Here is a 16119-nt window from a genome sequence, read left to right as displayed (position 1 = left end):
ACGTTCACTTGTTAAGGACCCTCTCAACTCAAGACATTTCTATAAATAGTGACACTCATATCCTCCTCTAGTAAGCACTTTTCAACGAACTATATTGTGAGAAGACCTATGTAATTTTTTAGCCCTCATGAGCTTCTAACACAGGATCTGTTGTAGGGAGTTTAAGGTTTCATTGATGTTTGGTTAGGGCACAAAATTATGATCAAGTTTGAAGGTCTGTTTTGAAGCAAGTTTAGAACCTTGGATTCTAGGATTTCATTGTTTCAAATAGGTCATCGTGGAATTTTTGCTATAAATTTTTTTCTACAGAGTTTCAGAAGTTGAAATTAAAACCCAATTGAGAATAAATAGAGATGAACCTCTTTACCAAATTTCAGATCTTGGTTTGCTATTTTTTCAGAGATATGATCTAAGGAAGTTAGGGCCTTTGCAGGCTCCCTAATTCCATGTCAAACAGGTGACCTCGAGAAAATTGTCATAAATTCATATCTGAGAATTGGATTCAAATTTTGTAAATAGTGACAGAAACAAAGCAAAATTTAGTTTGTTGGGTATCATTTTTAGTGCTGAAGGTTGAAACAGTGACACATGGAACTTTGTACAAGTTCGCTCTATTGAACCAATTTATAATCATATCATCGTGGGATATTGGGCATAACTCTTTCTTGAAGAATCCAATATCAATCACACCTATGGGGATGGAAAGAGGATTTGGAGGGCTACCACAGGATGAAATTTCATACCTTGGAGATCCGATATTACATATTTACAACAGATTCAATATCGAGCTCCTATAATGCAAGAAAAAGTATGCATTCAAGGATCACTATAGTGAGGATCACACATCAACAGTTAAGAGTAACTTTGCAACAACAAGGTATGTATGATTATTGTTTGCATTTGAATTTTGAGTATCATCTCTGACATATGTTTTTGTAGGACAACGTAAGTATATTGTTTTGTATTTGTTTGGGTCTTGCTTGTTAATGCATGTGCAGGAAGGATGACACTTTAGAACAACTCGGACACATACTAGAAGGACATGCAATGCCAAAGTACCATTACTTGAAGCAAGCACAATAGTACCTCAGTAGCTGCAAGTGATCCAAGAAGCAATGTCAAGTCAAGTGTCAGGTCTTGTCAAAAAGCCAGTGTTGTAAAAGAGTCATCATTGTAAATTTGTAAAAGAATCATCATTGTAAATTTGTAAAAGAGTCATCATTGTAAATTTGTAAAAGAGTCATCATTGAAAGAGTCATTATTGTAAAAGAGTCAATCTTCCTAGAGTCGAAGAGGCATTGTTGGGAGGTATAGGAGTCACTGTTGGGATGATTTCATGGTTGGGTTGCAGGTCATAGTGTGATTGGGTGTTTGGTCAAGTACAAGAAAATCATTGTAAATCATATTGTATCGTGGATCATTGTCCCTGGTACGGGAGTCCACACTCTTGTCTCACTTCTGATCATTATAGGGTGGTAGGGAGGTGTTAGGTAGGTGAATGAAGTCACCTACAAGTTGGAGCCTGTGAACACTTTAGGGTGGTAGGTTGGTCTAGGATGTTGGGGCATCCATTCAGTTGACTACTGAATAAACCAGGGTGTTGGGGCGTCCTTCCAGTGGGAGCCGGGGAAGAATGTTTTTCTAGAATTCTAGGAAGTTGTAACTTTGATTTCAGTTGGGGCTGAAGATTAAAGAATTTATTATAAAAGCGTTCGTTGTTTTTTGACACGGAGGGGGTTTTCCACCTAAAATTCTTGTGCCTATTGTGTTCTTTTGTTCACTGTTGTTACTAGATAAACTCTAATAATAATTGAAGATTAAATAATTCTCCGAAAAGATTTAAAAGTGCTAATTGCTAAGGAATATTGATTCACACCCCCCCCCCCCCCACCCTCAGTATTTCCAACAATTGGTATCAGAGCCTTGGTTCCTTCAATAACAGTCTAACAAATGGAAGGAGATCATGGAATACACCAAGAATAGAGTTCCTTTTTTCAATGGAAATAATTATGCACTTTGGAGTGAAAGAATGTAGGTTCATTTGTTGGCACAAGGATACAAAGTATATAAAATCATTGAAAAAGGCTTCACATTGACCTCGGATGAACAAGGTAAGAAAAATATAGTATATGATGCAAAGGCTAAAGATATTATTATCAATGGGCTTATCGAATATGTCTATCTTAAGGTATTGAGTTGAAAAACTACTAAAGAGGTATGGGGCAAGCCTAAGAATATATATGTAGGTGACTCATAGGTGAAAGAAGCAAAGCTTCAAATTTTCAGGGCAAAATTTGAGCAACTCAGTAAGAAGGAATATGAAGATATTGTTGCATACTTTAAGCATGTTAATGAAACAACAAATACATTGAAAGGTTTGGGAGAACATTTTGACACAAAAATTGTTGTCAGAAAGATCCTTAGAACCTTGCCAGCAAGATTCAATCCAAAGGTATCTGTCTTTGAAAATAGATCAAATCTTATCAATCTCAGCATAGATGAATTGCATGGAATTATTACGGCACATGAAATGAGGATTGTAGAAGAGGATGACACATATCACTTAGAAACATCATTTCCCGCATCCAAGAAGACTAGTCAGGAAAAACAAACTCCGAAAGAAAAAACTTGCAATTGTAAGGATGAAGAAAAGGAAGAAGATGAAGAAGAATTTTTCAGATAAAGAATTTTCCTACTTCACGCAGAAAATGAGAACAGGTAAGGGAAAATTCAAAGGTAAACTTCCATTAATATGTTTTGATTGTGGTGAGGTTGGGTATTTTGCAACCAAGTGTCCTAAAAAAATAAGGTTGTTATGAAGGGAAAGAAAGTTCCTAGGAAGTACAACAAGTAACGAAAAAATAAATGGTTTAAGAAGAGTTTCTTCTCTAAAGAAGATAGCTCCTCATTTGATGAAGATGGTGATAACGAAGAAGAAATCAATGGAAGAGTATTGTTTATGGACAAGCACAATAAGCAAGAGGCATCTAATGAAGAAGGATAAGAAGAGACGATTGAGGTTGAATTTCAAAATGAAGTGATTAGGGTTATCAAAGAGCTCAAGGCCGAAAAGAAGCACGTAAACACTCTTGAAGACGAACTAAAGACAGAAAGGGAATAGGTTCTAAATCTTAAAATCAAGGTTGTAGAATAAAAAAGAATTGAAGAATTGCTCAAGAAATAATTAAAGGAAAGCAACAAGAAAAGAGAGGCATTGGAAGCTGAAATAGTCTCTCTATGAAAGGAAGTAAGAAATGGAAAAACTCTTCTAAACTACGCCAACATCTCAAAGCAATTGGAAGAACTCGTAAGCAATTAGTGATCATGAAGTGACAAGAGTGGTCTTGGTTACAAAGAAAAATCCAAAAATGAGTCAAGTCCTTCTATGACAACAAAAGAATATGGATACGCAAAATCTACCAAGCAGGGAGATCTCTCAGCTAAATCAAGAGACCAAGACTTGCAAGAAGAACCATGGAAAACAATTCCTTGAAGAATATTTACTCCCACCTTAATAAGAAAACGACCCGGGTAGGTGGAGTGGGTGTTACCGGGATAAGTGTCTATTCAGAACGACTCTATCCCACTAAGGTGTGACAATTACCTTAGAAACAATCAGAGAAAACTACTTTTGTATTCTTCTTTATGAACTATAAACAAAGAGGAATAGGATGAACCAACCTGTGTCTTGCGCTAGTCCTTTGATCCAATCTCTCTTTTCTTTGACAGCTTCCAGTTACCTGCTTCCTTACTTGCCTAACTTCACCAAGTTCCTGTAAGATCACAGAAGAAGAAAACTACACAAAGACATGGATTCATGTTCATAAATAGCTTAGGATCAGATTTAAGCTAAACATACAAATGTAACAAACATCAATGATACACAAGCATGTAGGAGAAACTCAAACAGTTTTATTGATATAACAAGAAGATCCAGGAGGAGTTACAACCGATGATTCATGATCCAGCATCAACCTCCCAGCAAAGAAGCCCCTCTTCACCTCCAAAAAAGCATAAATCACCCAATACTCTGATATCTACCTCAAAACCAACATCAATTCTTTGCAATGTACAAAATTCCAGCCACCGGATCTCTGGGATGAGGGATCCATATATAGATGTATGCAAGGAGGATGAGTCAGCTTATGATTTGACTAGTGTCTTCTCTCTGTCAGTTCTTGCTTCCACTTGGATACTGAGAGCCTCTTACTCATCCTTGGTCGAATTCAGTGAGGCAAGTGTCATTGGGGAAGATTCTGGAAGCTTCCATTGTCTTTCCACCTCGTGGAATGGCATTGCCATTTGTCATTTCCCGCTCAACGCACCCTGATAGTGCATTTAGGTGCGTTGCAACGCACCTAGCTAGTGTATTTGGGTGCTATGCAACGCAGCTAACCAGTGGAGCAGCTAAAATGATCCTGATTTGACTGATTCTGAGTATTTTCTGGTGGAGAACTTCTGGGAGAAGCTGTAATTTGTTGACCTTGTTCCTTTAGGGGTCGGAACAACACTTTTAGGGACTTAGGATCCCTTGGTTTATGGACATTTCATGCTTAGAGCTGTAAGGCACAAAAATGTCTATAATAGTTGCCCCCTAAAGTATGAGGCCGTTTATCGGGTGAAATGCTTTATTAGGAGGATCCGAAGTTCTTTCAATGCTGGGAGGAGACCTGTAATAAGATACAATACAATACATTATCTTCATACTGTTTTCATGATCTAGCTGAGGCGGGCATTTCCATGCTCAACTTTATAAATTCATTTTCATGTACATACGACAGACAATCGTCTGATGGTAGACTGATGATTCTGATAGAGCCATCATCCTTTTGGTAGGATGATTATCTGTGCTGCAATGCTGTACATTTCAATGTCTTTATTTTCCTGAATATATATCGCAGCCCGAATGGATGAAACTAGATCCGGGGTCTTCAATCTCGTCTAATCTTCACTCGAAGTACAAGTCGATCCATGTGAGAAATGTTTTGAAGTCGAACATGGAAAGACATCGCTTGATTACCAGTCAATGATGTAAACTGTTAACAAGCGCGAGAGGAATCACCAATAATGATGATGACCCTCAAGGTACTGCAGTACAATTCACGTGGTGTGAATAAAAGACTTGTCGTCGAACACCACGCAAAATCTTTCGGTCGAAGGTCATTGATGTATACCTGTCGCCGGAAGTGAGAAACTTGCCATTGAGGCATGCAAGCTTCAAAGTACTGAATGGGGTGTTCCTAGATCAACTTCTTGGATAATGAGTTGATGTCGACAAGAAGCGATCCGTCAAAGGAGGGCCTTAATGAATCCCACATCAATGACACGAAACAGAGCAAATGATTTGGATGGAGGTGAAAACAATCTGATGATATATGGTTCAGGATGGCCGTCATGAAAGAATGAAGTATAATGTATGGTAGTGGATGGGACACAGGTGACTTCTCTGTATGACTTCTCTTGAACATGTCGGCGACACTTATGTGATGGATTGGTAGCATTTACCCCAAATGTGGATGGTATGGCATGACCATGGTGATGTGATCGGTGAATGAAACAACCCAACCCGACTCGGAGACGGAGTGGAAGTGTCATGTTCAAGAGCGACTTGCTACCAATAAATATTCTTTGAGTTTTCTTCCCAATTTTTCCCTAGTCATTGCTGACTAGTACCTCTTTTATTTTTGTCAAGCTTGAGGAGGATAACATATGCTTGTTCTATAATTTTCCCTTCGGGCAAACCCATCGCTATGTTTTAACGAGCCTAGCGATAGTGAAACTCGTTCTCGTCTAAAGACAAGTTTGTCGCTATTAATCTTTTTAACGAGTTTAACGACAAAGATAACTCGGTCCTTTTCATTTTTAGAGAGCCTGAAAAGGTACGTAAAGGTAACTCCAAAATTCCTTTTTCGTCATCTAATCCCTTAAGTCCGAAAAAGTATAAAACAATACAGAAGGGACGAATTTTCGATAGTTTTAACAAGTTGAACAAAACAAGCACTCGATCTTTTTGTGCAATAATCCCTCAGGTCCAAAAAGATTAAAATCTAGAGGAGGGATAGCACTTCCTGTCGCTTTAACGAGCTGGAAGGCCAAAACTCGACAATCTTTTGAGGAACGAGTGATAAAATGGGTAGCAGCTGATTCCAGGTAAGGTTTGGAATTTTCCAATCACGGGAGTGTCACAAGGATGGCTAGTGAAATCACTCTTCGCAGCTGTTCCTCAAAATGGGTAAACAATCAAATGGAGGTGAATGATCGGCCAATGGAAAAGTGGAGGTGACGGTGCAAACACGACGAAGGTTTTAATGGCTGAAGTACTACACTCACGGTGGTTATTTACCAGGGAATAGTTCATTTTTTAACGAGCTTAAACGCGGGTGGAAACATTTGCTCATGTCTTATGTTTATTTTTTAACGAGCTTGAACTATGCGCTAAAACTGCTCGATGCGAGTTTATTTTTTAACGAGCTTGAACCTTGCAGTAACACTGCTCGATAAGTTTGCATGCCCCCAACATAATAACTCAAATCGAGGTGCATGCCCCCCAAGCTTCATTGCATTCAACTCGGTGGTTGGAATGAAGGTTTACCTTTGAGACTTGGAAAGGGGATTTGTTTCATTTTTTAATGAGGTCGACATAGTAAAAGAACTATCCTCATGACTCCTTGTTTCATTTTTTAACGAGGTCGAAACGTTATAAGAACTGTCCTCGGAATCCACCATATTTACAGTATTTGATAGAGAATCAAAAACTGAAGGATGATTAAGGTTGCTGGAATAACCTTCGTGGTAATTTGGAAGACGGGAGCGATGGTGGTAATCTTCCCACGGTGCCTCTCCTATCATTGAATGAATGATTCCTTCGTCTTTTGAATGTACATGCGACGAAGGATTTGAAGAGGTGCCATATTCCTTAGACCTATCTATCCAAACACTCGATGAGCGCTGATTTGGGTTTGCCCCCCAGGCCAAGAAAATTGATTGCTACAATATTTCTATTAGGGTGATGATCCATGCTGACAAAATGTTTAGGAATCTTCCGAATCCATTAGATATAGAAGATTTCATATTGCAGGTTCCCACTGTGGCCACTTCCGTCAGATTACTCGGAGGCGGTAGGGCAAAAGTACCCATTAAGGCGGGGTCTTTTAGGAGGCCTACTCCAATATTTTGAAGTGAATGATTGCTTCCATAGACCATTGGAATGCTTCTCGTAACTTGTGAACTATTGGGGAGAAATGTTTGTTGGTCGACTATTGTAATTTTTCCTTGGAAGGGAAATGCAATCTTCCTGAAGTAGGTCGACACAACTGCGGCCATGGCATATATCCAGGGCCTTCCCAGTAGGATGTTGTAATCGAGGTTTCCGTCGATTACTTCAACATCAACTTCTACTGTTTTTCCCCCAGTTCAACTTGCAAGTTACTTAAAATCCCGTATGGAGTGTATGATCGTCCATCAAATGCTTTTAATGTCGTTGATGATCTTGACAAGGGTGGTGAGCCTAAATTTTTCCAGCAACTCATCGACATAATACATGTAGATTCCCCCTCATCAATAATTGTTCGATGAACAGTTTTGTTGATGGCTTTCACTTGAATAAGGAAAGCTAGTTGAGCTAGTAACTGAGGGTCATATCCTTTATGATTAAAGGTCACAAGATTTGAATCCATTGGGTCAATCCCGCCTATTGCTGATAATAAAGCTTGCTCTTGGGAGGGGCAATTTTGCGGTACCTCAAGTGTCGACATAGCGGACGGCGATTGGGCCAGGTCCTCTACTATATTATAATTCTGTGCTACTTTGGCACGAGGATTAAATGTCGATTTGTGTACTATTCCCTTTGGTGGCTTTATCATTGGTTTAGGAATGATGGGTGGCACAACTTCGGTCAAAGTTGTTGTCGAACTACTAGGTTGTTCATTAACCTTGTTATTCGACAGCTGTGGATTCATGTAATCTTTATTCCTTGTCAAAGCATAATTTTGTTGCTTTGAGATAGACAACATAAGCACTTGGGATCGGGAAGCATTTTGACTAGCAACCAGTTTGGTTCCTGGGTTTGGAAATGGATCAGTCAATACTGCTGAGGTTTTTGAACTCTTAAAGAGTTTTTTAACTTCAGCTTTATGTGGACAATCTCTCGTCCGATGATCCTCATCGCATATATGACACCCCGCAGGGGGTTTCCTTTGCCCAGAAGGGTTTGTAGAAGCTTTATTATGCTTCTTTTTTCTCCCTTTCTTTTTCTTCTTGCCCCCTGGTTGCTTTAGTTGTTTGCCCTTGTCGGTTGACATGGCATTTACTTCCGAGGCAAGAAGTTCCTCATTTTCATTTTGACCGGAAATCTTACGGGCCTTTTTAGATGTAGCCTTTGTCGATTTCATGTCTGTTGCGCCAATCACGCCATCACCGGCATGAGAGTCATTGTTTGATTTAGGAGGAGGAGGAATTGAGAATTCCAGTCTAGGGGCGTCAGGTATTTTGTCGTAGAGTGTGCCGGACTGAGTGTAAATCAAGTCCAGATATTATGCACGAGCGATAACTTGCTCTTCTGTTACGACTCCCCCCTTTGCCACATCTTCCGTGATGGAAGGCAGTAATGACTTGATAAACCATTCAGCTAAGAGCTGATCGGGAACGTACGTTTTTACCATCCTACGACGACGTCGCCACTCATGTATATGATCAGATATGTGAGTGGCCGTTGTCTGTTTGAAGTTGGTAAGAAGTTCTGTTCCCGTTTCGTACCTTATTGGTAATTGAAAATGGGTTAAAAAGGTTATGGCTAAGGTACTGAAGTTGTCGAATGAAGCTCTAGGCAATTCGATGTACCATTTTGCTGCCGGATCAGTTAACGTCCTCTGAAAAAGGCGAAGCCTAATCAAATCATCGTTTAGGGTGTTTGATGAACACCACAGATGAAATGTCATCACCTGATTCGACGGGTCTTCACCCGGATTTCCATTAAATTTAGGAATATCTGACGGAAGTTTATGCGGAATCGCTGGCCACCAAGGGGCATAAGCAATTGGATCATTCGTCAGCCGATTTAGATCTGGTAATTCTAGAGTTGCTACAAAGGGCAACTATTGATTCAGGTTAGGCGAATCATACCAAGGATAAGATGGAATCGCCTGAGCAGTGGGTCTTTGCATACCATCATAATGTATTTGATGCTGGCAACCTTGACAAGGTTGATGGGCATAACCATTATAGTATGGTTGTTGATAACCGCTTTGGAAATGCATTTGCCCATTACTTACAAAGACTTGTTTCTCAGGTCCTTGATATGATTGCTGGAATTGCGGTTGTTGAGATTGAACCAGATCTGGTTGTTGGACCATTTGTTGTTGTCCAATACTGGATGATTGACCAAGATGAGGAGTCATAGTACTTGTTTGAGCCTGAGTCGCTCCAGATAAGGAGGTACTAACCTGAGGTTGTGATTGAGTCGTCGAGACAAGAGGATGTTGTATTGCAACCTGAGAAACTTGGGGTTGACATACAACAGGTAGCGCTTGTACTTGCGACGCAGTCACCATAGCAGGTATAGTGTGAATATTCGACACAGGGTGGACTGGTTGCATTGAATATACAACCCTTGGTTGTTGAGGCAGTATTGTTACCCAACCGCTGGATGTAATTCCAGTTTGACCTGAACTTTGTTGTAAACTCCCATATGGTTGTTCTTCGGGGGGGGAACAATGAAAAGGCATATTGTCCTCCATATGGTGGAAATCCAGTACTTAAAGGGTAGATTGGCCTTTGAAGACACATTGGATCAATTTGTTGAGTTTCAACATAAGAAATACCAGATGATAATCCGGATGAAGAAATAGGAACTAACCATGTCGTCGAAACAGTCCCTGATTGGACTCTGGCTTGTTGTTGACAACTTGGTGGGACAATTGGTATACCATCGAACATTGTTGGAGTAGCAGCAGGAGGCTCTGCCATTGCTGCATCGGATGACACAGTCCTGGATGTTGATGGTTGTTCAAACATATCTAGTCTATCCAAAAGATTTCCTAGCGATTCTACAAGAACTTGTGATGAAGGGAGACTAACTTCGAAGATCAACGAGGGAAAGGTGATGATTATTCCGTTTAAAATAAATTTTAGACGCTTTGACACAACTTGTTTTTTCAATTTTTAAGAGTCGAGAAAAAACGAAAGATGACTCTAGTCTCCTTCGATTTTTAATGAGCCTGAAGTGACAAGTGCTGAGATGGACCTTTTCCGTTAAGGAGTCTGAAAGGGAACGAAAGGGACTGCTCTGGAGATCTAGGTAGAGGGAGTACCAAACCAATCGCAAAACTGCAGAATACTTTTTACGGTACGACAATCAATCTTCCTGAATGCTGTGTTCGGTGCATTGCGATCAGTAGGGTGGCCGACACGGCTTCCTATGGATAAAAGGATTTAAGCCTATAGGGGTCTCCCAATATATACTCGACGGTACGTGGGAGCACAAATCCGTACTGGCACTTATCGTCTCAAAGTGGAGGAATCACCCAACCATCAGTGAGGACAACAGTTACCAGGATTTACGACGCCAGAATACGTCTCTAGCCTAGACCTCTAAATGTTGTGCGTTAAGTTCCAAAGCGTTGTTAGATTCATTGAATTTATTTTAAGTTGATCTTTCTTATGAAGTTTTCCTTTTGGGTTCACCACGAGATGTAGATGTAATTCCTAAAATGCAATCTAAAGATGATAAGCAAACTTTTATCTCTTTTCAGCAATGAAAATCCTAGCTACAAGGGAAAAGAAAGACACAATCTTTTCACAAAGAGCAAAGAGCACACTGTAAATGCACTTTCCTAAATCAAGCCAAACAGACTGTCAATATGCAAATGCACATGTGCATGTATTTGTTTTTCACTTTCTTAATATTGATGCCTAAAAAGAAAGTTGATGTACAAATCTGAATTTGCTTTCAAGTGACAAACACAAACAAGCTTCTTTTCGAAATCAAAAGGTAGAGATGATTACGACACTTTATGATTTTGGAATAAATACTCGTTTCGACACTAGAAAGTCACAAATTCAAACCAAAGGCAAAAGTAAAAGCATAATCGACTATCAACAGCAAATAAACTTTCTCCTATGATCAAAATCGACACTTGTGACAGATCTAAATCAAAGGACGACAACACGACTATTCTACTTTTGCAATGGAAAACTGTAAACGACGCAACAAACACATAAAAACATCTACAGTCTTTTTGTACAAAGGAGGAAGAATTACGGAAAGGAAAAGGGGTTTTTAAACAGACACATACACTGATCACAGGCTGCAAAAATCAGAGACAAAACTGAAAAAATGAAGCAAAGAACCTCAGCTGCACAAGGCTAGGCTGATCAGCGCACCTGTTACACAGAGAAACTGCATTGCAGTGTAGGTAGCCCTCTCGAGAAGTGCGTTGAAATGCAGAACCTCTTCACAGAGCCTGCGCTGGGGCAGAAACGAGAATTCTATCCGGGTTCTGGGTCACGGTTTGCAGTTTAATCTATGGTTTTTGGCCGAGTAAAAGCAATCAGTAATGCACAATCAGAGGGTAGATTTAAAGAAGGTCTAAGAGCTATCACAAAGGGCAATCAGATCATTTGTGAATCAGATGTTCAAATCATAAACAGATCCAGTGAATGGATTGAAGTAGCAGATGTTTACTTTGCATTTGTTAATGGCAAATGCAGTTCGATTGCTACTTCTAAGTTTATGAAACAAACAACAAGAGAAACACAAACAAACTAATTAGACAATCGTCCCCAGCGGAGTCGCCATTTTGTTACCGGGATAAGTGTCTATTCAGAACGACTCTATCCCACTAAGGTGTGACAGTTACCTTAGAAACAAACAGAGAAAACTACTTTTGTATTCTTCTTTATGAACTATAAACAAAGAGGAATAGGATGAACCAACCTGTGTCTTGTGCTAGTCCTTTGATCCAATCTCTCTTTTCTTTGACAGCTTCCAGCTACCTGCTTCCTTACTTGCCCAGCTTCACCAAGTTCCTGTAAGATCACAGAAGAAGAAAACTACACAAAGACATGGATTCATGTTCATAAATAGCTTAGGATCAGATTTAAGCTAAACATACAAATGTAACAAACATCAATGATACACAAGCATGTAGGAGAAACTCAAATAGTTTTATTGATATAACAAGAATATCCAGGAGGAGTTACAACCGATGATTCCTGATCCAGCATCAACCTCCCAGCAAAGAAACCCCTCTTCACCTCCAACAAAGCATAAATCACCCAATACTTTGATATCTACCTCAAAACCAACAACAATTCTTTGCAATGTACAAAATTCCAGCCCCCGGATCTCTGGGATGAGGGATCCATATATAGATGTATGCAAGGAGGATGAGTCAACTTATGATTTGACTAGTGTCTTCTCTCTGTCAGTTCTTGCTTCCACTTGGAGACTGAGAGCCTCTTACTCATCCTTGGTCGAATTCAGTGAGGCAAGTGTCATTGGGGAAGATTTTGGAAGCTTCCATTGTCTTTCCACCTCGCGGAATGACACTGCCATTTGTCATTTCCCGCTCAACGCACCCTGATAGTGCATTTAGGTGCATTGCAACGCACCTAGCTAGTGTATTTGGGTGCTATGCAACGTAGCTAATCAGTGGAGTAGTTGAAATGATCCTGATTTGACTGATTCTGAGTATTTTCTGGTGGAGAACTTCTGGGAGAAGCTGTAATTTGTTGACCTTGTTCCTTTAGGGGTCGGAACAACACTTTTAGGGACTTAGGATCCCTTGGTTTATGGACATTTCATGCTTAGAGCTGTAAGGCACAAAAATGTCTATAACAGTGGGTGGGCCACCCAAGGTGGGCCTAGCCTAAACTTATTTAAATTTAAAAGATTTGATGTATAAAAATAAGGAGGCGGGGTTTGACCACCAGACCTCCTCCATATTAACTGGATCTTCCACCAACACGCCACAACTAACTTATTGAGAAATCCGCCCATGTTTATTATTTAAATGTAGTTTATCAGTGTGCCCAGGTAGATGGAAAAACCATGAGTGGGCACGGAAAATGAGGTAGAATATTTTTTTAATTAATTTTTATGCAGGTGGAACCATGACTGAGCAAAATTTCCAGGAGGGTGAAATTTTTGCAATGTCCAAATTGGACAAAATTTATGTCGATCTTACACCTCTTGGTGACACGAACCTGATGGCACAGTCAGTTTCCTGATCTGAGCAGCTAATTTGCAGGGGACCCGGAGGAGGGAATCTTAGAGGAATCTAGGGGGAATCTAAAGGATTCTTTGAGCCCCAAATTTTCACTTTCTCAAAATTCAGAAATTTTACAGTCGATTTTACACTATTCAATGCCACAAATCTGATGGTGCATGCAGATTTTCCATTTTCTCATTCTTTTCTTCGGTCACTTTTCTAAGTGGAGTGCAGGTGTCAACATTCATGTGCGAGCAGTGATTTCCATATGATTCGATGTCGTGAGATCGATGGTTCGAGCAGCTTCAACAGTTTGACATCCTCTTCTTTAGATGGCCCCTGGATGTGAGGTATATACAGTGTGTTCATGTACTTCTTTTACTAGACATTGTGTTGCACAGATCCCTATTTGATGCTTGATGTGGGATCTTGTTTCTTACTCATTTTCATGATTCTTGCTTGATATGATGCGGAATCATCTGTGTGATGTACTTGTTGTCATGATTCGTCATGTTGTGTTTTGAGATCCTTTGTCGTATGTTGATGGGATACTCATGTGTTGCCATGCATGTTTGCATTGAGATCCCTTTTATGCCATGTTGGAAGGATGATCATCATGCATGAGTTTTGTGTCATATTGATAGGAGTCTTTTGACTGAGAGTTCTTGTAGTGGAACATATCTTGGAGCCACTCCTACGTGAGGGCATTTTCTTTGTATGATAGTGGCATCACCTCTTATGTACATCATCACTATTGACAACACTTACATCAGCCTACACCATTTTGACATCGGGGCCTGGAGACGTAGTCCCTCCTGGACGAACTCCGTTATCAACGGCTTATGTTTTCATGTGCTGATGATTGTCATGTTCCTCTTCTTTACAACATGCAAATGTATTCATTTATGTTCTTTTAAAAATGCAATTTACACATGACGAAAGTAAAAGGTCTTGGAAGGGTCCTCTATCACACCCGGACCTGGATCAAGTGGTATCAGAGCGGTCTTTGCGTTGATGTGAATTGCAAGCGTGAACAATGGAATGTGCAGTGACGGAGGATAAAAAAGAGATGTACGAGACCATGCTCAAAATTTCCAAAATAGTGGAAATAATGTATGAAACTCTACAGAAAGAGACAGAGGAAAAGGAGCGATTGTAGCTTCAGTTGCAAGCCACAGAAGAGGCCCTGGAAGAGCTGAAGCACAACAAACATAATCTTCAAATAAATAATGTTGAATTGAATATGCATCTACATGAAGAGAAAGAGGAAAAACATAGTTTGCTACGACAACTGCAAGCAAAGGACGAGGCCTTGGAAAAGCTGCAGCATGACCCATGTGAGGTAAAATGTAATTCTATGAATTCATGTATGTGTCCTAGTGATGATTTCACTGTTTTTGAAAATCATACCACAAGAATTGGCTCCAAACTGTTGAAGAGAATGGGGTATGAAGGAAAAGGATTGGGCGTTAATGGCCAAGGCATTGTCAACCCCATCAAAGTAGAAGAATTACCCTGTCGAACAGGACTTGGATATGTCAGAAAGAAAGTTGGGGAATGCGCCAAGACAACTAGCAAACCACCAACAACAGATGATGAGAAGCCATCATCGGTTCTTTCCAAATCGACGGAGGAGGTAAAAGATGTTGATTTCCTTCCAGTTTCACATAGTATGATTTTTGTTGGAGATTTGGAGATCCCAATTACAGGGACAAACATGAGGCTCCTTACCAGGATGAGGCATAAGGAGGAAAAATAAAAACTTATTGTTAATAACCAAGGCATAACTCAACCATTGGAGGTTGTGCAAAGACCTCAATTTGCAGGCTTGAGACACACCAAAGGAGAATGCTCGAAGGTGTCAGATTCTTCCGAGACATCGTCGAAATCGTTGAGGAAAGAGAATGATGGGAACACATCCCCATCATCCCATGGCAGTTTCCATTGTAGAGAAAGAGCTGAGACAAGCTCTCATCACCATACTTACACCAAAGACAACAAGGAAAGGTATAACCACTCTCGACATTCGAATGTTCATTTCGATTATAATCATGTTGTTAATGATGAACGTAAAACATGGCATCAAAAAACATGTACCTTTTGTGGATTACATAACCATACATTTTCTAAGTGTTGGAAAAGAATGGCAACACACAAAAGGATGAGGCATGAAAGACCCTCTCAACAGCAGGTAAAGAAACATGTTAAGCAGATCTGGAGGAAGAAAACCTATTGCAGTCATTGCAACAGAAGTGGCCATCAAAGAGCCACTTGTTGGAGGCTCCATCCAGAGCAGCACCTTAAAGACAAAGTGTCGGTGCATGAACCAGGTGAAGCAGTTGTTCAACCATCGAATGCGCCACAAGGAGGCGACCCATTCACCTTGATAAGTGAAAAATGGTTTCTAGATATGTTAGTGTTTCATGGTCGCGCTTTTGTTAATCATCTGTTGCATTTTAAAATGTAAAGGTGATGACATGTTTTCCATCACTTGTTCAGAAACAATGATGTCTGGTCTTATTTTGTGTTGCATGATAAACTCTGAAAGTGATGTCGTGTTTCCATCACTTGTCAAAACAATAGTTTTGGCTCTTATCTTTGTAAATCATGTGTTGTAGTGATGAGGTGTTTTCCATCACTTGTTGAAGCAACAATGATATGTTGGCCTTGTTTTCGTAGCTGGGGTATTCTGTCCATTTTGATGTAAACTTGACCACTGAGTATGTGTTACAAACTCATGGCAAGTGTGGGATTCTTGGGTAATGAAAGTCAAACATATAATTTGAGAAACAATGTACTACAGGTTGTAGAAATTGCAGGTGTCGGCTCATCGCTTAAGGCTCTGAAGAACAAAGGTGAAGGAGATGGAAGCAAGACCTTTTAGGATGTTTGTGACGTAGGCAAGGTACAT

The sequence above is a fragment of the Pinus tabuliformis genome, chromosome 8 (assembly GCF_031772625.1).
Source record: "Pinus tabuliformis cultivar Carrire ecotype Pingquan chromosome 8, CPIR1, whole genome shotgun sequence".
Taxonomy (NCBI): Eukaryota; Viridiplantae; Streptophyta; class Pinopsida; order Pinales; family Pinaceae; genus Pinus; species Pinus tabuliformis.
This window is presented reverse-complemented; position numbering follows the sequence as displayed.